The sequence below is a fragment of the Equus caballus genome, chromosome 4 (assembly GCF_041296265.1).
Source record: "Equus caballus isolate H_3958 breed thoroughbred chromosome 4, TB-T2T, whole genome shotgun sequence".
NCBI classification, from domain to species: Eukaryota; Metazoa; Chordata; class Mammalia; order Perissodactyla; family Equidae; genus Equus; species Equus caballus.
The window spans coordinates 52886558-52912901 of record NC_091687.1 but is presented as its reverse complement, the minus strand read 5'-3'; the positions used below and the strand labels follow the sequence as shown (position 1 = coordinate 52912901).

General features: G+C 34.7%; 1 protein-coding gene across 4 annotated transcripts in view; it reads left to right on the top strand.

Annotated features, from left to right (window-relative positions):
• CRPPA (CDP-L-ribitol pyrophosphorylase A) overlaps nucleotides 1-26344 on the top strand; it is a 282773-nt gene that overhangs the window by 230929 nt on the left and 25500 nt on the right. The window contains exon 10 of one of the 4 annotated variants that reach the window (XR_002807444.2): nucleotides 20288-20454. The exons of the other annotated variants lie outside the window; for them this stretch is intronic. The gene's annotated coding sequence lies outside the window, so the exon portion shown is untranslated. The remainder of the gene's footprint in view (nucleotides 1-20287; nucleotides 20455-26344) is intronic. 4 annotated transcript variants of the gene reach the window in all.

Genomic DNA, 26344 nt, shown 5'->3' with positions numbered 1-26344 from the left:
AATCGGAGAGACAGTATAGGAAGAAAAAATACATTCAAGAGCATGGGGTTTGGGGAACTCCAAATTAGTTGATATACGTAGAGTGAAAGGCCCAGAAATATGGGGCAAAGTGTTCAGAAGGATGTCAGGTGCCATGCTGATAAGTCAGCATGACCCATTTGGTGATTCTAAACCTCTGGAGGGGCTGCAACATCTGCAAATCAATGAACATGATACACCACATTAAAAAAATGAAAAATGAAAACCACATGATCATCTCAATAAATGCAGAGAAAGCATTTGACAAGATAGAGCATCCGTTTCTGATAAAAACTCTGAATAAAATGGATATAGAGGAAAGTACATCAACATAATAAAGGCCACATGTGACAAACCCACAGCTAATATCATACTCAATGGAGAAAAACTGAAAGCTATCCCTCTAAGAACAGGAACCAGACAAGGATGCCTGCTTTCACCACTCTTATTTAACATAGTATTGGAAGTCCCATCCAGAGCAATCAGGCAAGAAAAAGAAATAAAAGGGATCCAAATTGGAAAGGAAGAAGTGAAACTGTCACTATTTGCAGATGACATGATTTTATATGTAGAAAACCCTAAAGAATATACCAAAAAACTTTTAGAAATAATAAATGGATACAGTAAAGTTGCAGGATGCAAAATCAACATACAAAAATCAGTTGCATTTCTATACACTAACAACAAAGAAGCAGAAAGAGAAATTAAGAATACAATCCCATTTTCGATTGTAACAAAAAGGATTAAATACCTAGGAATAAGTTAAACGAAAGAGGAGAGAGACCTGTACACTGAAGACTATAACACATTGTTGAAAGAAGTTGAAAAAAACGCAAAGAAATGGAAAGATATTCTGTGCTTTTGGATTGGAAGAATTAACATAGTTAAAATGTCCATGCTTCCTAAAGCAATCTATAGATTCAACGCAATCCCTGTCAAAGTTCCAACAACATTTTTCACAGTAGAACAAAGAATCCTAAAATTTATATGGAACAACAAAAGACCCCAAGTAGCAAAAGGAATCCTGAGAAAAAAGAACAAAGCTAGAGGTATCATACTCCCTGCTTTCAAAATATGCTACAAAACCATAATAACCAAAACAGCATGGTACTGGCACAAAAACAGACAGACAAATCAATGGAACAGAATCTAGAGCCCAGAACTAAGCCCACATATGTATGGACAGCTAATTTTCAACAAGGATGCCAACAATATACAATGAACAAAGGAAAGTCTCTTCAGTAAATGATGTTGGAAAAACTGGACAGCCACATCAAAAGAATGAAAGTAGACCATTCTCTTACACCATACACAAAAAGTAATTCAAAATGGATTAAAGACTTGAATGTAAGACCTGAAACCATCAAAATTCTAGAAGGACACATATGCAGTATGCTCTTTGACATCGGTCTTAGCAGCATATTTTCAAGTACCATGTCTGACCAGGCAAGGGAAACAAAAGGAAAAATAAAGAAATGGGACTACATCAAACTAAAAAGCTTCCTCAAAGCAAAGGAAACCATCAACAAAATGAAAAGACAACTGAACAATTGGGAGAAGATATTTGCAAACCATCTATCTGATAAGAGGTTAATAGCCAAAATATTTGAAGAACTCGTACATCTCAACAACAAAAAAACTGACAACCCAATTAAAAAATGGGCAAAAGATCTGAACAGACATTTCTCCAAAGAAGATATACAGATGGCCAACAGGCACATGAAAAGATGTTCCACATCACTAATTATTAGGGAAATGCAAGTCAAAACTACAATGAGATATCACCTCATGCCTGTCAGAATGGCTATAATTAACAAGACAAGAAATAACAAGTGTTAGAGAGGATGTAGAGAAAAGGGAACTCTCATACACTGCTGGTGGGAATGCAAACTGGTGTAGCCATTATGAAAAACAGTATGAAGATTCCTCACAAAATTAAGAATAGAACTACCAAATGATCTAGCTGTTCCACTACTGGGTATTTATGCAGAGAACATGAAAACATGAATGCATAAAGATATATGCACCCATAGGTTCATTGTGGAATTATTCACAATAGCCAAGACTTGGAAGCAACCTAGGTGCCCATCAAGGGACAAATGGATAAAGAAGATGTCATATATTTACAAAATGAAATACTACTCAGCCATAAAAGATGATGAAACCTTGCCATTTGCAACAACATGGATGGACCTTAAGGGTATTATGCTAAGTGAACTAAGTCAGATGGAGAAAGTCAAATACCATATGATCTCAGTCATAAATGGAAGATAACCCTGACAAACAAACACATAGAGACAGAGATTGGATTATTGGTTACCAGAGGGGAAGAGGGGGAGGACAAAAGGGGTGATTAGGCACATGTGCCTGGTGATGGATGGTAATTAGTCTTTGGGTGGTGAACATGATGTAATCTACACAGAAATTGAAATATAATCATGTACACCTGAAATTTATGTAATGTTATAGACCATTGTTACCTCAATAAGAATAATTAATAAAAATAAATAAAAAATAAAACCTCTGGCGCAGGTGTATGTATTCCTGGGATTTATGTCACTGGAAAAGTCCTTGCAAATGGTATTCTAGAATATTTTCTCTTTTTTCTTAGCTTTTAAACATAGGACATATCATCATAAAAAAATAATCCAGCTGATTTATTAAGCTCAAAATATGAAATTCAAATCACAGGGTATAGTAGTATTTTTTATCTGTTTCTCATTATGTGCTAGAATAAAAGTTCAGTCTACATTTTAATATGCACTGTGCTCTAAATCATTTTTTCTTAAGTAATAAATATACAGCTGTACAAATAGCATCCATCCTTTTTCAACGAGAGGAACAAAAACTTTTTTGCGTATAAAATGAATTTAAAGACTGTATGGGACAACTTTTGTTATACAAACTTTGCTAATACAGTGTTCCAAAATAAGTATTCTTCTTTATCTTAAACCTTGCAAAATGATAATGTGATTATCATATAACATTCTGAGAATTTTTCAGAAATCCAATTAAATTTCAGAGGAAGTTTGTAGTGAAGAGAGTCAAGCCGGAGAGTAATGTGATTACATTTATTTTGTAGAAAGATCCCTTTCAGAGCAGCTTGATGGGGGAATTGGAAAGAAATGGAGGTAGAAAGAGATGTGAGTAGAAAGAACGCAAAGCCACATGAGAGATGACTAGAGCTTGAGATTTGCTGGAATGGTGGGGAGGAGAGCAGAAGGAGGATTCAAGAGACACCTACTTAGGGGTAAAATTGATAGGTCTTAGAAAGTGACAGGAGCAAAGGGGAGGGAGGAGCCTAGAATGACTCAGATTACAGGCTTGCAGCCAGTGTAGATGATGGAGTAGAGGAGGTACTGAGAGAGGGATTAGCTAGAAGGGGGTGCTGAAACATATGTCTTGTTTTAGGAATTTCATTAATATTCTTTTATTAATATAATTACAACAATGTTCAGGATGACTTGGTTTTATCCTAATGGATACAGACGTCGCAGAATCCTATTGTTTCCATATGAGAACCTTCTCTCACCTCTTAGACGTCCTTTGCTGTACTTTCTTTAACTCTAGTTGCTTGTCTTCCTCACCTCTGTCTCTGCAAATCAGAATGAAAAAAAAAAAGCTATGAATTTCACTTGTTGGCTCCTTAGGAAAAAAATAAAAGCAGCATTTGTGCTCTGAAAGATTTTCCTGTGCCTCAGAAAACACTAGACGTATTTCTGCTCTTTCTCAGAAGCTTCCTGTGACTTTCTTTGAAGTCTTTGTTATCAAAAGAATTAATTGTAAGAGTCTCTTCAGGGCATTAGATTTGGAGTAAAAAACCTTGTACCTCTTTACTGCTAACTTGCTGTGTTGTGTTAGGCAAAAGACATCACCTATTTGTAGCTTTATTTTGCTATTTGTAAAATTAAAGGATTGGATTAGATCTGAGTTTCTTAAATTGGGGCTGTTGACCTCATTTCAGGTGATCTATGAGCTCCCTAAAATTATCTGTAAAATTTTGTATCTATTGATGTAAGCACTTTCCTATAAGGTGTTCCACAGCTTTTATCAGATTCTTCTTATAGTTCCAAAAAAACGTTTAAAAAGGAAACAACAAGACTGTTATGATCATTTGACATGAGGACTGGATTTCTTGCCATAAAGCTTCCATCTTTTGATGGCAGTGAAAATATTCCACATGACATAGTGTGGAATTTTATTAGATGTAGACCTATCATTTTAGGAATTCATTCATAAGTCATGCTGTGTCTTTTAGTGCCTCTGTGATCTTCTAAGATGCCATCAATAAAATCCTAGCATCTGGTCCCTGAGGGAGAGGATGGAGTGGGAGAATCAGGTGAAGTTGCAGAGGTCCCTAGGTGGACGGTTCTGTGTGTGGTCAAAACTTCTGCCACCTGACTCTCAAGACTAGGAGCATATTTAGACTTTCTTCCCTTAACTCATGTAAGCCACAAGAAGCAATGTTAAAGCCTTGGCACAGCCCTTTGAAAAAGCTGCCGATATCTGTCCCAGACACAGAAATTGGCTGCAAAGTACAAGTGTGGGCAAAACTGGCCAAAAGCTTGTCTAACTCAGACAGAGCAGTGACAGTTACTGAGATAAAGCAAGTGAGAGAAAATGAGGATGAGTGTTGACCCTAGAGCTATTTGTAAGTCTGAATCTCGGCCAGTGCTCTGATAAACTAACCCAAACACACTTCTTAAATTCCAGATAGCATAATTATATAGTGATTACTTTTTGCTTCTTAATAACTCAGTTAGAATACAAGGTTTAGCTCCGTTTGTGTTTGCTTAGTTAATTTGTAAAGAATGGTTTTGTCTTTAAGAAATTTATATTGACCTTAATCATACTTATTTATACTGTCTCCTCCCCTTGACTTCCCCTTATATCCCTACCATATCCTGGAAAGTGTTGCTTCTCAAACTAACTGAGGTTAAAACCTATTTTTGTTTGTTTTATTAAATTGTAATTTCCCTCAATCTATCATTATGTTTCTACTGTACGTGCCTAATAAGCAGCTTGTCATGTGACTCACCACATTAAACTCAGCAATATCTGAACTGGTCTATAGCCTGTTCAGTGAGGTGAGTTCACTGATCCCTTGCTTGGATATTGCAGAAATATGATTTGCAAGAATTTTTGTACCATTAAGAGGTGAGGACGATTGACATATATAAAATATGTATGATAGCAATAGCTGGCCCATGGTTTGTTAGAAAAGATAGAACAATGCACACAGAGCAGCAGTGCATTAGTATTCAAGTGCCATAACATCATTTTTCAAATTTTTAAAGTAAGAATCACTGGTAAAATATTAATATATAAAAGCATTAATCAAAGAGAACTATATTAAAAAGAGTTTTATGTTTGGTTATAAAGTCTCAAGAACAAGAAAATCTCAAATGTAATCTCCAGTTCAAATCTGGGTAATAAGTCTAAGGAATTAATTTATCCGTGATTATTTATATGTATAATATTCAGGTATGTGTTTTTACTCTCACCCTTCTATAACAGAAGTTTAATCTTGTCACTATAAGTATTTAGACATGATATACTCTTTATAAGCATTCCTTCTCATTCAACATATAATTCATGTGGGGAATCAAGCCCATAAACCTTAAGCAGTGCTTAATAAATGTGTTTATATTAAATTCCTGGAAATAAAGAACTTGAGTTCTGTTTTTGTTTGGTTTTCGCTCACCCCATCACTGGTAGTGGGAGGCAGGCCACTACCCCTGCTAAGATCAAGTTGTTTACCGCTACTTAGTAGACTGCTTGAGCATACTAAATCGCTGAGAGCCACATGCCCTTAAATTTCAAACAGTTTACTATATGAAAGGCTTTCCAGATACAATTGTTTCAAATACAAATCTATAATTATAGTGTTGAGTGGTTAAATGTCTATACTACATAAAACACAGATCAAAATGGCATTGTGTTACTAGGAGTAAAATACGGCACTTAAAGAAATTGTTTGCACTTGATATTTAATTCTAGCAGTTGCTACTCATCCCTGCCTAAAATTTATCACAGTGGGGGAGATTGGAAAGTTCAAAACTAGGGGGAGATAGTGTTACTTAAAATAAAAATATTAATTAGTATGTAGTGAACACAATTTATTTTTCTAAAGAAAAATTACTTAACCTTCTAGAAGTTCAGGTCCCTCCTCTCTAAGATGGGCATCATAATTTCAGTGACATGAGACTATTTTAGATACAACTAAATTAATGTGAAGCATCTTGAAGAATACTTGCCTGCTACCTATGATGTATTGAACAAATTAGGTTCTTTTGTGTGAGAAAAGTTTAAGAAATATGATTTGGTAGGTATTTATGTGTATGCATTCTATTTACCTGCAGATTGCTTTGCTTTATGCAGTAAATACTTTCTGAAAGTTGGCTAAATCAAGTTTTTGAATTAAAAAAATGATAGTAAATTATTTATACCAGTAGTCTTTCTGTAAAGGATCAGATTGTAAATAGTTTAGATTTCACAGGCCGTGCATAGTCTCTATCTCATATTCTTATTTTTTTCATTATTTTCAACCCTTCAAAAATATAAAAAGTATTCTTAGTTTATGGATTAAACAAAAATAGGCCACAGAGCAAGATTTGACTCACTGATGGTAGTTTGCTAACCCCTGACTTATACTGATATTATAAATAATAGTTTAAATGCCTCACAAGTAATTTATATATAAAGAAATTACAAGAGGAAATTATCAATGAATCTTTCTGATAGGCTAATAGATCTTTAATTCTTACTCTATTGAATAACCCCAAATTTGCATTGTTCATTTTTCTTAAAGCTAAACATAAATAAAAGTCAGACAAGCTACCAGCAAAGTACTCCTTTGCCCTAAAAGCTGGAATTCTAAATATGTAAAATCCAAAATGTCGATTATTTTGATAATTGAGGCAATCACAATTAAATGCACCATAATATATACAGAGTAGACTTTGTGCTGACACACAATATTGGTTTTGTTTCTTTCTAAAAATGCATTGAACTTCCTAAAAAGCATATGTTAGTTAGAAACTAAAAATTCATTTAAGATAGTATTTCTGCAGATATTTTGAAGAAAACTTTATGTATAACAGGATTTTTTGAGTTAGTAATAGTATTGCTGCAGAAATAAAAATTAAACTCTTGCAGGTCAAAATGCTGGCTATTTTTCCTGTGCACCTACTGTATTAGGTATGTGTGTCTATATATACATTTAAATATGTAAAAAACTATATATTTTAAAATATGATTTTTTATATATTCCTTCAAAAATCTATCTGAAATATGTGTAGGTTATTAAGCAAAGAAAAAGGAAACTGAGCACTCCCAAGTTGGGTTTTAATGGGTTTAAGTTAATGGTTTCAGGCAATGGTTTCACGTTTTTTGAAGTTCCTTTTTCTAATATTTGTTATGAACCAAAATATTCCCTGCTTTGGAAGAGACAACAAATTAACAAATATATGATTTACTATATTTGGCTCATCCAGGCATTAAGAGATACAAAACCCACCTCACTTACATTGTCTTACTGTACCATTTCTGTACTGCTGGGTGTTTTTAACAGTTCTAAGAAAGCAACTATTTCTTGATTGTTTTTTATTAGTGACTGGAAGATGGCACTCTCGGCATTTCCTTACAGCACATGGTGCTCACTCAGAAAATAATGCTGACTGACAGCCTTTACTCTTACTCATAGTTTTTCTCTTTTGTGCTGGTGGTGTTCTTTTAACTCTAAAAATGGCGGAATAGAATGCACTTCCTTTTCTATACAAGATTTTTAATGTGAGATGGAAAGAGTCCTTAAAAAGCCTTGGTTCAGGGGCTGGCCCTGTGGCCTGGTGGTTAAGTTCAGCATGCTCTTCTTCCGCAGCCCAGGTTTGCAGATTTGGATCCTGGGCATGGACCCAGACCACTTGTCAGCCATGCTGTGGTGGTGACCCACATATAAAATAGAGGAAGATTGGCACAGATGTTAGCTCAAGGCTAATCTTCCTCAAGCAAAAAAAGAGGAAAATTGGCAAGAGATTTCAGCTCAGGGCTAATCTTCCTGGGGGGGAGGTGGTGGTGGGGGGGTGTGATTCATACTTCCAGAGTGTGTCAAGGGCTTCATTCAGGTTGAAAACATTTAGCATCCTCAACAATGGTGATTAATCACCAGAATCACTTCAACATCCTCCACTGAATAGCTATTAATCTTAATAATATCCTCCTTAATAAGACAGAGAGGTTGTTGTTTTAATAGTTAAAATAAATTTTTAAAATTCTAAAGTAAAAAGTAAGTTGCTGATTATCCTAAACTGAGGGAAAATAGTTTTAATAGTTTAATAGTTTTCTGTTAAGTAATCCTAGTTTCCTAAATATTTCATTGAAATTGTGTAGTACAGGATTTTTTGATAAATCTGCTGTCATTAAAAAAGTCTTTTTGCTTATTTAGATAAAATATTCAAATAGAAGAGTAAAAGATTTTATGTAATTACAGCACAAAACACTCTCTCAAATAGAGAGTACCAGTTTTACTGTATGTAGAATGTCCCAATGAGGTACAATGAGCATCTATTAATACTTAATGTTTCTATTTAGAAGGCTAAATAATTATATAGATGTAGTTAGAGCTTAGCTGTAATTTTTATGGATCAATTTGCTGGTATCCTTAGGAACTATTTTAGTGTATAGGGATACCATGTATTATCTTTTTAAATATAAATGTTGTTATGCTTGAATGCTAAACTTTGAAGAAATGGAGAATACTAGATAAGGGCCTTGATTTCCTCAATACTGAACACACTACCTGTACCTATAGTGATGTGATGTTTATTATCACAGTTTCTAAGACCTTAATGAGAAATCGCGGGCAATGACAAGAAGAGGACATTTGCATGTTTCCTGTGCATTTCCTGCAAAGTGCTGTTTTAGATATTGCATTTTGTAATACTGTCATAGACTAGGTCTGTCTTTCCGTGCTGTGGCAGGATAGAATGCAAATGTTTCAACTTCTTCACCATTTAAGTCCTTTACATTATGTGTGACCTTGACCAGGAAGAGCCAAACCTCGCCACTCATAGCTTCTCTGGAAAGCATTTAAAAATAGACATTCCTGGGATCCGTCCCAGGTGAATCCAAGTCAATTCAGTTTCCTCCAAATCACCAATGACTTGGTTCTTGGTGGCTTGGTGAAACAAACCATATGTAGACCCAATTATTTTTAATTCCATGTTTGTTCTTCTAAAATCTGGTTTCATTGTGACTATATGAAGTTATGATTTGAGTCTGCTATTGATTTTCCTTTGTCTACAGTAATGATATCACAATTATAATGACTCTTCCAAAATTCTGCTTAGAGGTTAAAGTGTTTTCTTCCTTTCTGAAGATTAAGTATAAATGAAATAAAATGGAAGAAATTTTCAAACTTGGAAATAGTTAACTTTAAAATTAAATTTGAGGCTTTCCTGATCCTTAACAAACAATATTCATTTTTCTGATTACAAATTGTTTCAAGTCTAAAGGGTATATTAAGATATTTCAAAAACTTAGAGAGAATTTTATTTTATTTTTGTTTACCATTTGAAATTGTTTTCTCCTGTGGGTAAAGTGAAACATTTCAGATATAGTTTATTGCTTATCCACTTGTTTCACTATAGCATATCAACTAGTTTTTATTGTATTTGGCAGATTTGTTTATTTAAGAAGGCCTTGAAGAGCATTTTTAAAATATTAGTTGGCAAGAAAAAAAACCAACTTGTCCCTACTCCACAGACTTACATGAGTACCCTCTCCTGAGACGACATTGTTACTTATTGAAAAGAGTTAGAAATAAGAGCTGATGATTTCTACAAGAAGTCCTCATTCACTTGCCAACTAGGCACATTCTCTTGGGCACTGTCTGCTGAATTTGGGCCACACATCTATGGTCATCTAACTTTTTTAAACTCAAACATACTCTATGAAGGGACATCCCTCACTATCACGCACATACAAAATTGTTGTGCTGCTTTTGTATTCATACCATAAAAGATTATAGAAAACACCTCTGTACACTTTACAGAAAAACTTATAGTTTGCATATAAGATATATATCTTGCAGTTTACTTTGAATTCTGTTTAAAACTCTCTATTTTGTACTGCCTTTGCCTCACTTCCCTTGTGATGGAAAAGTTGATAGAGTTAATCTATTGGTAGCATAATGTTTGCTCCAAATGTCTGTCATTGCTAAGACATCATTAGGAAAGAAAAAGATTGTAATGGTCAGTCCTGGGAGGAGAACTTTGTGCGTTGTAACTTCTTTAGGCTACAGTGATGATTGAAACAGATATTATTTATGTGCAAGATAATAATTACTGTATAATATCTTTGGCCAAGATTCATAATTATTTCACTGTTGATAAAGAAAAGAGAATTACATTCAGGGAAAATGAGAATTAGAGTTTCAGAGCAGAAAACATATCCTTCCTAATTTTTGTGTAGGTTGTATTCTTAAGAGAAAAAACCTGTTATGTCCACCTATGCTGAAAGCACTGTGTGTGTATGTGTGCATAATAACTTATAAGGGGCTATATAAGAAATTACACTGGGGAGGCAGCCCTGATGGCCTAGTGGTTAAAGTTCCACACGCTCTGCTTTGGCTGCCTGGGTTGGGTTCCTGGGTATGGAACCACCCACTTCTCTATCAGTAGCCATGCTGTGGTGGTGGCTCACATAGAAGAACTGGAAGGACTTAAGGCTAGATCATACAACTATGTGCTGGGGCTTTGGGGAGGAAAAAAGAAAGGCAAAAAGAAAAAAAAATATGAGGAAGATAGGCAACAGACTAAATAATTATATAGATGTAGGTAGAGCTTAGCTGTAATTTGCTTAGGGCAAATCTTTCCCAGCCAAAAAAAAAAAAAACCAAAAAAGAGAAGAAATTGCACTGGGGAAGATACGATGTGTATACAAATAATCACCATATGAGGCAGTGTGCATGGTGAGTGGAATAGACAATATGAAGGACCAGAAGAGACAGATCATTTCTGCTTGAAGTGATTGAGAAATGCTTCATGGAATGGATATCAACATCAGATACACTAAGATCAAAAAACTGAAAGACCATAGTTAATATGAATGAGGGCAGGAACTAAATCACCATTGTATTAATAAAGGATATGATGAGCCTGGCGCATAGTTGGTACTCAGTAATTATTTGTAAAGTACAACTGAGTGTGTTGAATTTTACCTAAAGCAAAATTCATATAATGAGAGCCGTAGGAAATTTTGTTAGGAAAGTAAGGACAAAAATGGTAGAGGCCTTGAGATGTTGTTAATATGCCTTTATTCATTCTTTGAACAATTAGTTTTTGGATCTGTACTATGTGCTGGGGTTTTTACTATGTAAATGCACCGAAATAAGGCAGACATGTTCCGACCATCAAAGAGCTTAGAGTTTTAACTTGGTTTAGGTAGGAAAAAATAAAATTTTTTCTCAAATGGGAAATTTTATTACTTGATTAATTTTTAAAGACAGATAATTAAGCCACTACTACAAAAGTGATGTCAGTTGTGTGAAAACCATGCCTGGCAGAGACAGGCACAGAAGAATGTGGGCATGGGTGGTTAGGGAGTTAAAGTGGGTGTTGTAACCACATATATTTATATCAGGCTACTGATAGAAGGTTTAATTTAAAAGGTGAATCCTTGGGAGTTTATAAAGGAGATAGATGCGAAGCATGTGGCCTCCCTCAGTCAAATGCTTTTCGGAAGCCAGCGAGTTGCTTCTTTATAAGAGAGGTTGGGCATGATTTGTGATATCATCCTAGTTTTATCATTTCAAATTTGATGATCGTAAAGTTCACTGGGTTCTTTTAAAATTTCTGAAATGGTAAGTTATGCTCAAGATCTTACTAAGTTGCTTAGGCTTTTGTCCTTAGTTTTCTATAAATAAGCCGTTTACTATTTTACATATTATTTGAAGCCTTTATCTAGTAAACATTCTTTAACTAGAAATGCCTTTGATGCTAAACACAGATACTGATTGACAGCATATAAAGTATAAGCTTGTGGCCAACTCTAGTAGGCGGAATAGTACCCCTCAAAAATGTCCAGGTCCTAATTCCTGAAACTTGTATGTTACCTTACATGGCAAAGGGGAATTACAGTTGCAGATGCAAATAAGCTTGCCAATTAGCTGCATCTCTCTAAAATGGAGGAAGTTATCCTGAATAACCTGGGTGGGCCCAGTGTAAATCACAAGGGTCTTTAAAAGTTCAAGAGGGAGGCAGAAGAGTCAGAGTGAGATGCAGTGAGAAAGACTTGACCAGCTGTTGCTAGCTTTGACGACAGAAAGGGGCCATGAACTAAAAAATGTGGGTAACATGTAGAAAGCTGTAAAAGACAAGGAAATGGATTCTCCCCCAGAGCCTTTAACCCAAATAAGACCTGTGTCAGTCTTCTGATCTACAGAACTATAAGATAATAAATTTGTGTTGTTTTAAACCACAAAATTTGTGGTGATTTATTATGGCAGCAAATAGAAAACTAATACATCAACATTCAATGGTGGTAAGGATCGTTTACAAGTTATTGTTAAACAAATATTGTATATTAAACAAAATATTAAACAAAATATTGTATATTAACAATACAAGGAGTTGTAAAATGGAATGTCAAAATTGTTAGAGTTTAATCTCATAATTTTAAAACACGATTTGTTGTTTAGAGTAGGTATGAGTGTAACTTTAAATAAAAGCTTTAGGGTGCTATAGATTTTTGTAAAAAATTCCAGCAGATTAAATAACAATTTTTAATCAAGTAAACCAAAATTAAGTTTAGCAATGTAGTTCAGGGATTCCAAAAGGGAGATACATTTATTTTAAATATATTAACAGGATTATAAGTATATTCACACCCAGATTATTTGGATATCAGCAGTACAAGAAAGTACCTAAAGTCTAGGGAATCATATTCTGCATGTCATGATCTTGGTGAAGAGATTTCCCTAATCCTTTGAATATTCTTGAAGTTCCTAAAATTTATAATGGAGTGTGCGTATCTGTGGGGGTGTATGTTTTAACAAAATATGAATCATTTGCTCTGGTTGCAAATAACATAATGATGAAATTTTTGATGTTGGGGCCAAGTCTTTCACACAAGGTGTTGAATAAGTGACTATATATGTTTTTACAATTTAAAACAAGGCATGTGCAAAATGCATTTTGACTCCTAAAGCGAATGTGCAGTTAATAATTTTTCAAGAAGTTTAAAGAGCCTGTAATTCAGGTTGTCATTGAAGAACTGGCAGCTAATTGTCCTTTCAGAAATGTTACTTGTCCTTGAAAGGCTTTATGATGCCTTCCTCCGTCTCCTAGCCACCATGCAGTCAGTCTCTACCAAGAAAACTGAATGTGGATGTCACAGAAAGTTACTGGGATATCAAATACTTGACTTGGCACATGCTTTAATAAAGTTGAATGCCACCACATTTAGGCTTAATTTACAAAGTGTATTTCCAAATAACTTAAGAATTTCAAAGTTAGCTAGTAACTGTACTGTAGCTATTTTATAGAATGGAGTAAAATGTTATATTTGGAAGAGACGTTAGTTTCTCCCATTTATAGGTGGTATTCTTGAGATCAGAAACTTTGTCTCATTTAGTTAAATTATATTGCTAAATTGAGATTCAGAACATCTAAAGGTAAATCTTACTATTTGCTGCTCGTATCATCTCTTTGAATTTAAATTTCCTTATCACTATTTGGATCCTTATCTGCCCTGCCTTCCTCCCCTGGTTGTTGTGAGGCTCAAATGACATAATATATTGGAAACTCATGTGAAATACCCTAAGGCATAGATTCACAACGTGTTGTTTTCTTCCCCCCCAAGAAGTGAATGACTATATGGTCAAATTTATTTGCAAAATGATGTATACTGTATTCCACTTGTGGAGATTCACAACTTATGTTGACTTATGAAAGACTCTGGGTACTCAGGCAGTAAAAAAGCCTGTTGAACCCAACATCCCACCCGTAGTTGAGCATGAAGCCCTTTTGTCACAGAATATACAATACATTTCACGTTATTTGGAAAACGCCTTCAAACAGAAATTTACCCACAGGGAAATGAGGAATCAGGGCTTATGGCTTGGAGATGGGCAAGGAGATATCGTACCTTTACACTCCATAAAATTCCCAATTAGTTCCTTTATTTCCTTCTTTAAATTTTGCAGGTAGAGAACCACAGAGGTTTAGAAAGGTTTTTATGGTATTGCTGAGGGATTTTAGAGAGAATTCTTTTATCTTTAATTGCATAACTTTATTACTATTATCATTATTTCCCATTTGATTATAACTAGTGTCGATGAAAATAATCCATAACCAATCTATAAATGAAAATTTGGGAGAGTTTATTCTGAGCTAAAATCTGAGGACCATGGCCTGGGGCCTTTCTTCCCGAAGGAAGAAAGGGCACCGAAGAAGTGGGGTGCACAGAGTGGTTATATACCCCCAGAGAGGATGTTTCACATAGGATTGAAATGTCCCTTTTACAATAGTCGCGAGACTGCTCTGTCGGCACAGCGATTGATGGAAACAGCAGGTAGGTCTGCTGTCTCAGTGAACACAGCAGGGTGGCAGGTCTGCTGTTTCGAGCTGGGTGGTCACAGGTGAGCTGGGTGGTCAAAGGTGAACACAGCAATCAGTTCCTAGCCTAAGGAAACATGTTTATCCTTAAGGAAATGCCAGTGTGGGGAGAAGTTGCACCTTTATCTTAAGGCCATTTGTTCTTGCCATAGTGAATATTTTAAAGCAGATATACAATGCGTGCTCAACGGCCACAGGCAGGCCCTTTTGGGAAAACAAAGTCAGGCCGAATTAGGTTTACACCAAATGTCTTCCTCATATACTGCAATATATCCTATTGCTTGCCATTTTTGTTTGTCACTACCCTGTTTTAAAAGCATTTGTGGTAACTGATGAGGATTTTTAGGCTGCTTAATTTTAAAATGGCTTATGATGAGGATTTTTAGGCTGGTTAGTTTTAAAACTACAGATGAGATTCAGGCTCCAAGGAGTGGAATTTGTTTGCCCCTTTGTTGGGAAACATTTACATTTCTAAGGGAAACCTCTATCTGTGAAGATGCCTCCCTCTCTGTGCCAGGAAGAGGGGGGGATGGTCTTATCTCTAGAGGCTCTTGGTCAATGCCAGAGGCAAGAACTTAAGTTGGTTACTGTCTGGCAACCTCATGTAACTGACCCTCCCCCCCACAAATCCTCCTTTGTCTTTAGCCGAGGATAAAATTCAAGCGGTGACTTCTGCCATTTACTCAATCCGGTTTGATTCTTATCTACCATTTTAACTTTTTTACATATTCTTTGTCTTGTAAAGAGATAACTCACATACCTATGCCTTAAATTTAGCCCTAACCCTCAACTCGGGGCAGCAGCAGGAGCTCTGCCTGCCCATGGGCTCTGTCCCCATGCCAGCGGGGGCAGCAGAAGCAGCGGCAGCAGAAGCTCTGACTGCCCATGGGTCCTGTCCCCATGCTATTCCACACTATTCTCTAAATAAAAGAGCACTACTGCCAGATCTTGAGAGTCTAAGAAATCTTTCTTTCGACTCCTCGGCTCACCGACCCCGCATCAGTAACTCTAGTAAAAATTGTGCATGACATCATTTATTTTATGAGTTCAAAATCATAATAGTTTTGTGGAAAACTTGGATGAGGTTCAAAAGCTTTACTTATTTCACACAATTATATATATATTGTATGTTAATTCTGTGACATTTATCTATTGAACAAATTGTATGTAAAGTTTACTATATGAGACCATAAATCAGCTACACGAGTTAGTTTCCCCTTGATTGCAAATATTACCATGATTACGTTTCCCAAGGACCATCAGTTCCATTTAGACAGTATTGGCCAGCGTATTGAGGGCCTGATTTTCCATGTTACAGTGCTTAGACTTCATGCTTTATCTCTTTAATTGCCATGTTATAGCCATGAGGTAGTTTTCATCCCAATTTTATACATAGGGAATCTGAAACATTGTATTCTCCTGACTCTTCTGTTTATTAGGGGAGCCACTGTTGTTCTAGTTATCTGATGACCTTCAAGAATCACCCCTGATTATTTCTTGGTGCCCTAGAGCCAGTAACTAAATGCTCTCTTTCTAATTCTAAATTCAAATTCTTCCATCTTTCTGGCATTTCCCATTTCCTTGTTTTTGTTCCTACTGTGACCACTATAACTCAGGTGCTGCTCGCTTCTTGGTAGGAGCTACCCCAGTAGTTTCCTAGGTGGTCCCTTTAGTAATGTCATTTCTGAAAACTGTCCTACATGCCTCAGCTAAAATGTCTGACCACATCTCTTGATTCCATTTCCCATACTATTGTCACTGTGTTGTGCTACTATTAAGAGAGAATGATGGTAGTATAGGGGAGGAAGACATATCCTCTACCCTCTGGGTCCTTCTGGCTGGGCTATGAATTAAATTCACATGAGACAGACTAACAGGACAAAATCAAAGAAAGCTTTATAACATGTATACATGGGAGACACTCAGGAAAACTGAGAAACTTGTCAAAATGTTGGGGGCTCTTATCTTAAATACCATCTTTAGCTAAAGACAAAGGAGGATGTGGGGGGTAGTGGTTTGGGATTTCGAAGCGGAGGAAGGCAATTCACATGGAAAAAGAAAAGCAAGGGGATGGCCTTTATCTTAAATTTCTTTTAGGTAGTTAGGGGGAAAGTCAAAGTTTCTTTCAGGGCTTTTAGTTCTTAACAGTAATCAAGGCAAGACAAAGAGACACTTCGGGGTGGCCAATTCTGATCCCCCTCAGTAGGTACACTAGTGCTTTGCACATGACTACAGAAACCATAGCTAGTCATTCCCCTATATGAGATAAATAGACTTATACTTCAACCAGAATTAAATGTTCAGTGTTCAAGGATTCCTTTTGGAGGCAAGTGGCAGTGTCACATTCAGTAACCTTATTTGTACTTCACCTTAGGTGGTCATGAACTTGTTTTTATGGACAAACGCTTACCATCCTATTTACCCCTAGCTTAAATGGATCTCATACATGTCCATGGGTTTCTCTACTACGCTTCTGGCCTTGTATTTCCACTGACTTTAGTCTCAAAATTGTTGTGTAAGAGGAGTTTTTAATTCCCTGAGTGTCTTATGACAAAGTCTTTCCTAAATACAGGAAATTTTCACCTTCTAAATACTCATAAGCATGCATCTCATTCACTTTTACTTTCAAGTGATTCACTACTAGAGAATAAAATTGTCTATAGACGAGTGTTTTTGTTTGTGTTGTTGTATTTCTAAGGTGGAATGATGGTGATGGTAGTGATGGTAATGGTCATGATGGGGACTTTGCATACTGCTTACCATATGCCATGCACTATTCTCAGTGCTTTGTACTCATCAACTCAGCCAATTACAAAATAAAGAATATCTTTTTTCCAACATTATTTTTCCACCATGAGCTTCAAATAGAGTATAAGACTGCCAAGCCTACCCTGTTACAAATATTTACCATAATTTTTTTCTTAATGTATTTCAGCTATTTATTATTCATCTTTAGATCATCTTGATGAAATCTTATTGCAATCCTTATTTGAGCTTGAAGAAACAAAGTTATAGGTGAACTATGGTTGAGATTCATTACTGTTTGTTCTGGTGATTTTATAATGCATTAATGTGCTAAAATCTAAAAATGCTTAAAACTTCATAGGAATTTAACACAGGATAGAATTTTGAATTAAGCATTATTCTCAAGAGGAGATTTATTATAAGTCTATACTTAAAATGTAGATGTTACATTTTCAGTGGGCTAGGAAGGTAGCCAAAGAAATTTAAAATATTAGTCTGTGAATACAAACCTAGGAAAACTCTTATCACAGATTTTACATTTCTTTAAGAAATGGGAACTATTTTGGAACAATTGTTTGTGCATGACTAGCTCAAAATCCAACAATTTTGTCAGCATTTATATTAAGTTACCAAGCATCTCAGTACATAAAGTCTTTCTCTTCCTATATAAGCTCTTTAATACAATACAGAACTTCATTCTTGAAATTAGAAACCTTTTCACATTAAGTGTGGTCCTGTATTTAAATTAATATACAAGTTGAATGTTTGGGCTTGCTAGATGAGTACCTGCATATTTCCTACTCGTTTGAAGATCCACACTTGCCTAAAATTACTCATATAACTGCTTCACTAACATTTTTCTTATGAAGCAGTTGCAAATGTAGTTAAATAAATAATCTTGCTAACACTCTGATAATTACTAGTCTGGGAAGGACAAGAATTATAGTGAAGGATAGAATATATATGATACCTTCTTGGTATGCCCTTTAAGATGAAATGTTTTAATATTCATATTTACATAGCTCACTTAAATCTCTTGTGTTTAATATTTTAGATTTGTTAGTCTTTGTGGAAAACTAAGTCAAAAGTTCTGTACAGCTGTTAGCTCATTTAGGGTCTATTTTCTCAACTCATTTACATAAATTAGAGAAGAAAAATATTAAAACGTTGGTTCTTGGTGTTCTGCATAAAATTCGGGTGTCAACTGTTGATTAAATATTTAAGAAATTGTATAATTAAAGCCTAGGTGTCAAAATATTTTTTTATAAATTGTTATAAAATAATTTTCTTTTTCTTATAAAAGGTGAAAGGAGACATAGGGGCTTTTTGGGTACTCAACCCTACTGCTGTGGTGCGCAAGCAGTCGTAGACAAATAGTAAATGAATGGATGGTTGCCTTTCAATGGTACATTAATTGCAGAAACAAGATGTAGCCTTGATTTATTCTGAGAGTCATAGTTTGCTGACCCCTGATGTAAGATCCCAATTTACATAGAAGGAAGAAGATGCAGGAAACAGATTGCTAATTAGACAAAGTGGAGAAAACCAACTAAGGAAAGTTTCTTAACCTGAGGTCTGTTGACCAGTTTTAGGCATTAATGTGCAAAATGTGCATTGGCTCATTTGTCATGTGAAATGCTTCACACCTGTCTTTAGTGCCTGAGGCACACTAGGTGCTCCGAAAATAGTTGTTTAGAAAATGAATGAATAGTTCTCAGCAGTTTATGACTCTCAAATGTTAAAAACCATTCTGTTTGTTAAAAATGGCAGAAATTTATAAATAAATGTGTCCTGGATTATTGAAACAGGTATACAGGGGATGCTGGGAAATATTCAAACCTTTTGAAAGTTTCCCTGTGAATTAGAAAGGGTGTTCTTACAAGATTGAGATAAAAAGGATTATATAAGGCTGTGGTTTTCAAACTACGCTCTACAGAAAGATGTGACAGATGGCCTTGGGGGTTTCTGTGGGTGGACGGTGGGCCAGACAGGGAAAGTTTCATTGCTGCCTCTTTTCCCTGGTTCTTCAGCTGAGGCAATTCAACTTTATAGTTTATTTCTCCATGTCTCTACATAGTAACTTATATGAATAAAGTGTACAACATAATACTTCTTAAAAATCAGTCATATAACAGTAAACTGATGACTAACATAAATATTCTACTTACCTTTCCAGTTTTTAGCTCTAGCTTATATAGTATTCCTTTAGATATATACTTTATCAAGAACAATAATTCTACTTGACTTTTTTTTAACAAAGAATTTTAATGTTGGCAAAATAAGAGTAATCTTATATTTAATTATGTTTCTGGAAAGTATGACTAACCAGAGTGTGAGTCTGTTAACTGTGGCACTTCTCTGCATTTTGTATCAGGTTTTCTGCTCTGGAAAGACAATGCAGCTGTAGAGGGTTAGTCTTAGAATTCCAAAATAGAAAATTAAGCAACATATTTAAGTTGGAAATATTTAAGTTATATTAATTCTTAAGCAACATAGCAGACTTTAGTCTGGGTAACACAAGAGATGCATTTTGTTTTTCTTTCTTCCATTATTCATCAATTTTTGTTAATTGTCTAGTGTATGCTGGGTACCAGGGGTCTGAAGGCAAGTATAGTCTAGTTTCAAGAGAAAAAAAAAGCGTCAGATTCCTATATCACATTTCTATTTTAAACTATTTTTATTATGAATACAATTTACTCAGAAAAAACTTGTGATATAAAGGCTTTTCAATTTAATTTTTTTCCCCAGTAGTATAATCAGTGATAAAATACATATGAGAATTAACTTCATAAAATGTTGTATTTGATCAGGACTTTCTCAAAACTCACATTTAAACTGTAGAAAAGTTCTGGTGTGGATAGAACAGGTTCGAGGGGAACGTGTCAGGTTTTGTCATCTCTATTTTGCAGACGAAAAAGAAAATGAGAATTGGAGAAGCTTAATGAGATACCGAAGGTTACAATGTTCTTATGTCGCTGGTCTTTGGCTAGACTGCCTGTTCCCTCCTCCTTATGGTCTTTCCAGCACTGCACACTGCCTCTTCCTCAAGTAAAGCTTCATGGCCTTCTCAAATGAAGTAAGCTACTCATAGATTAAATAGGTTCTTTAAAATGTTTGCTAGATATTTTAACTAATGATTCTCACTCTCTACCATTCGTCCAAGTACAACATAATTTTAAAGAAAAATCTACTCTTTGTTTTTAAAAATGATTTCATGATATGCAGACACCTTGATATAATGAGAAAAGTATGTTAGGATCATCAAGTTACATTTTCCCTTGTGTTTATGTTTGGGGCTTGTGCAGGACTGCAGTTCTAATAAGCTTGCACACCTCACTGATGGAAGATAAAACATGAATCACAGGCTAACCCAGGTCAGTGCAGATTCACAGTATAGTGTGGATACCCTCTGAGGATCCCGTAAAAATGCTTGAATGATTCTAAAGCATTCTTGGTTAATAGTTTTTGAAGGTACTTCACATTTATTTTCTATATTTCTCAGGCTCTACACAAGGATGCTTTCAACTTTCCCCCTCATCTCAAGACAGAGTACTTTTGCCAGTTCTATCCTTGCATAGCCAAGTCATTTTCTTGAGAAATTATGGATATTTAAGCTGTAGAAGATTTGTCCTATCTGAAAGGTTATTATTATAGGTGGTTAATAAACAACAGACATTTTATAGAACTGATGATCTTGTTTTCACATAAATATCTTCAGCTATAAAGAGTTCAGTTAGAGAAATATGCCAGATATATAAGAATAGCTGGCATAGTTTATGTTCTATTAACTTTGCGTATTTTTACAGCATGTTTTATCGTCTTAATATTTACATTATCCATTTTTTGTCACTTCAGAAATGAATAAAGCTTGTGTTGTAAAATATTTTTTCTACAGGATATTTTCCTACAGTTTTAGTAGAGCATTACTAGTTTAATCAGCATTAAATGCTCATATTTTTTGCAAGATTATAATTGCAAGCATTCACTATTACAATTCATCATGTGTTGTTTGTGTACTGCATACAATATGGTAATGAAAAAGCAAAGGTCACAGCTATCTTTAAATCTGCCTCAGAATTATTCATTAGGTTTATTCTCAAGTTATTTTTCTGTATGAAATGCTTACAGAAAAAAAATAGAACCACCAAAGCAATTCATCCTCTAATGAAAATCTCGAGTATAGTGTCAGTTGAAGTTGAAGGGAAAATTAAACCTTTGGTAGAAATAAGATGATTGAAAATTAAATTTAAATAGTATATAGTGTTCTTAATCATATCCTGATAAAAGGAAATTTTGTGAGCTGTCTGTAACATTCAATTCTCCTTTGGGTAGTTAATTTTGAATTCCGTATGTCTCTGGTATTGTTATCATTAAAAAAAATAAAGGGGCTGGCCTTGTGGTGCAGTGGTTAAGTTGGCACATTCTGCTTTGGTGGCCTGGGGTTTGCTAGTTCGGATCCCGGGTGTGGACATGGCACCACTTGGCAAGCCATGCTGTGGTAGGCATACCACATATAAAGTAGAGGAAGATGGGCATGGATGTTAGCTCAGGGCCAGTCTTCCTCAGCAAAAAGAGGAGGATTGGTGGCAGATGTTAGCTCAAGGCTAATCTTCCTCAAAAGAATAAAAATTTAAAAAATAAATAAATAAATACATGATCCCATGCATTTTATAAAACACTTTAAAAAATACAGAAATATATATATTGAGGAGCAAAAGTCTCTTTTCATCCATCCATTCCATTCCTTTCCCATGGTTAACCACATCGAAAAGTTGAAGTATAGATATCTCGAGTTGAACATCTCAGTTTTCCTTTCTGAGGTAGTATCTTAATCTTGTCTTCTGTGATATAGTGATTCAAGAAATTATCTTAGTGAATTTAAACATGGCACAAATTATAGAGCTCAGAACTTTCACATATAGGGAATACTTTTAGAGATCATAATCTGGATACAAATTTTAAAATAAGATATATATTTATGCATATTAAGATATATATAATGTGTAGGTATACCATATATGATATATACATATATGTGTGTATATAATATATGTGTGTGTGTGTGTGTATTGAATACATGGAACATCAGCACTTCACAGAGAAGGTTTCCAGGAAGAAAGTCGGTATCCATTGCTTATTGGGGCAGAGTAAGAGGAAGGGTAGTAGGAAGATAAATATATATAAAATAACATATGTTGATATTACAAAGAATATAAAATATAATTATATAATACAGTTATATTGATTATAGTAACATTGTATATAATATAAAAATAATACATAATATTAATTATATTTATTATAAGTATTAACTTAATATTAATATATAATAATACATTAGATAAACATGTATACACACATATGTACATATATATGATATTTCTTCCCACTACCCTCCTCTTACTCCACCCCAGTAAACAATGATACTTGCTTTCTTCCATGAAACCTCTGTGAAGTACTGATGTTTTATATATTTGATGCAATGGAGACAGCTCTGAAAGGCACTATGGAAATAGAATGTTTGTCTCCAACACTAAACTATGAGTTCCTTAAGAATAAAGACCGTGTGTTGCTTAGCAATTGTTTGCATTAATTTGTAGCTCTGTTTCAGGATCTACATATTTGAACTCAGTCTAGCTGGTAATGGGTTCTTTTTGAACTTCAGAAAGAATAGAACATAGAATCATAGAAAAAATGTTATTTTTGAAATTCAGATGAAACTGGATTCAATACTCAGGACCATCACTTATTTGCTCTGTCAACTTGGATGAGATACTTAATGTTTCTAATGTTTGTTTTCCTCATCTATTAAGATAAAATAATATTCATATCATTTGGTTACTTTAAGTACATTAAATGAGTTAATTTGAAACACTTGATAAAAGACATGTGTGAAATCTTGGTTCAGATCTATATTTAAATATCTCAAATGGATTTCTATGCTTTTTTAATATAAATTTCTAATTTTTGGTAAAATATTTAATACTTAATTTTATATGTAGCTGGGCAAGATGAATTATGAATTTCATTTTCCATTTAATCTGCTCTTCCATATTAATTGATTTCAAGCATAACACAATTGCATTTTTTATCTAAGAAGGTAAAATTGAAAAGCTATTGAGAAGTAGGCCCAACAGCTATTGAGAATTTGGGAAACAAAAAAGGAGGCAGTTGAAAAGAAAGCAATGTGCTTCTCGACTTTTGTTCCTGGGAGGAAAATGTGAATACTTCCATCTGCCAAGGACATGGAAGGGAAAATGGTACATAAATACGTTAGAAAGGGCACTGTAAGAGTTTTCATGCTTCAGAGATAAACAGATAATCATTGCCATATACAAGTTAAAAATAGTATGGAAATAGTTTTTCATGGAAGATTAACAACTGAAGCCAGAAATGTTTGTGGTTGCTCATATGGAAATTGCTTTGTTAGATGAATGTACTGACTGGGCAAGAAGTAGTCAGTAATTTGTGAGTTGTTACTTTCAAAGTTCAAAATTATGAATAAAGTGGCTCTGATTTCAGATAAAGTTGCATATGTTGGTAGAATTATCATTTCTCTTTTGACTTTTGAATCATTTATGAGCAGAAAATTTTTTTTTAGTGCAAAAGAATAACCTTCCCTCTGGCCCTGTTTATTGTTGGAGTGTAATGTTCCTGTACGCTTGCTTAAGTGCTCATAACAAGCCTGTGGATCCCGAAAGGGGCTGAAGAATTATTTCTGGTGGTCTTTGAATCTGTAATTGCTGCCAGCTGAGGAAGCAAAATTCCAAATAAGTTGAAGGAACCTTCACAAATAACACTTAACATAATTACAAGGCATAAAGCTCAATATATCAATTATATAATAAAGTCTTACCTAACCACAAAGTGTTCAAGGACCAAACATAGATCTTCGTGGAGATGTATTTTAACCTTTTGCTAGACACTGTACTTGTTTAGATTTATTAAAACCTTCTGGCTGTGCGTTTGAAATTATGCCTGTTTAAAATCTCCTTTTGCAGATTTTCCATTTTGCTATGAACATTTCCAAGAGCACCTAACGGTAATGATAAAAATGTGATTGTCAAAAGGCATAAAATCTTCCATCTTTGCTTAGGTGTATTGGAATAAAGTGGTTTTGAGATCTTGGCCAAGGACACTTAGCATTATTTATTTACTATTTTAATAGTATGTTCCATTTTTAGGGAAATACAATATAAAAACCCAGACTCCAAAATAAGTATATTAGTAAAGGATCATACTGCAAAATTATTTTTACTTTTCAGAAAAATTCAATGTAATATTCACTTAAATAGAGAACTTTTCATGATACCTTTGCTTTATGATTAAATTTAATTTTTGGGGTAAGTTTTTAGGTACATTTCTCATATTTTGACAAGGGGTAAATTTGTATGTGATCTGGCTGCTCCAATCATAATTCACAAAAGCAAGTTTAGAAATACCAGGATTGCCCATATTCTCAGATCAATTCTGTATCATTTACTCCTGTTTTTATTTTGACCTGTTAAAACTTCAGAGCGGATTCTTGAAATTATTGATTATTATTCTCTGCAGACTTAGGTTTCATATGAAGAAATCATCCACTCAACATCTCTTTTTCCATACGTCCCCTCATCTCATTAAAACATACTTCCTTTTCTAATTTCCCTTTTTTGAGTAGTATTTTTCCCTTATAAAGACTATAAATTTGAATCAATAAGAGAATTCTGTATATTCTCTCTTCATTATGTATGTAAGCCCTGTATAGATCTTGTCCTCATCACTTTAGTCAAAGTCTTCCTCACTTTATATCTAAAAATAATTGCTCTCCCTACCTCCAATCCATTGGTTCTCAACCAGAGGTAATTTTGCCCCCAGAGACATTTGGCAGTATCTGGAGACATTTTGAGTTATCACAACTGAGAGTGTGGTGCTATGGGCATTTAGTGGGTAGAGGCTATGGATGATGATAAACATCATACAAAGCACAAGACATCCCTCTATAACAATTATCCAACCCAAAGTGACAATAATGCTAAGGTTGAGAACCCCTGCTCCATTCCCTCTTTGATCATTTCTCTTCCAGGTGATTCTTTTTAAAATACTACTTTTGTTGCATAAATCATCTTATAAGGCATCTTCAGGGGGTATTATCTTGAGTATATGATCTAAGTTCTCTATCCTAGTTTCAAACTTATACAACTAATATAATCCAACCCTGTTGCTGTGGGGCCCTCTGTTGCCTTTGTTAGTCAGGGTGCTATCTTCACAGTCATGAGAACATGGCGCGCGTTTTAGGGCCCCAGTGTCTATGCAGCATCCCCTTTTTATGGTGCTAGGTTATTCTACTCCCTCTACTTCTGAACTCCCAGCTCAAGTCCTGGAAGGCTTCAGTGACCATTGTTAAGATAGAATTGGTCCAGTGACTTTATGTCATTATCTGTATGTTACTCCTTAACTATTTATTTCCTCATTTCTGTTATGATCTTGTATTTAAAAATTGTTTCTGTCAATGAAATCCATTTTGCAAAAATAATTTTATGTATAGTAGATTCCTTTTTATATACAACAGATGAAACCAGAGTCTTATCTACTTGAGGAATAGAATGAGAAGCTTTAATCTCCTTGACTTTCTGCCTGTTTCCTAAGCAGCCTTTGAGGCATTATCAGAGAATATTACAGAGTTAGCCCTTGTTTTATTCTTTAACTTTTTGGTATGTGTTTCACCATAAAAAAATCTTTAGAGATTATAAATCTCTTTATGATAGGAACTACCTGTTTTCACATTTCTGTGTACCTCATGGTCCCCTATGTAGCATGTATATATACAATAGATATTTAGTAACTGTGTGAATGGAGTAACATGGCCCAGTCATCAAAACTTGTACTGGAAACAAAGTAAACGGAAGGCAAAATCTTAACCCAGAAAGATTTTAGAGTGTAAAGTCCCAGTAAGTAAATATGTAAGTCTTTTCGCTGAAAATTTG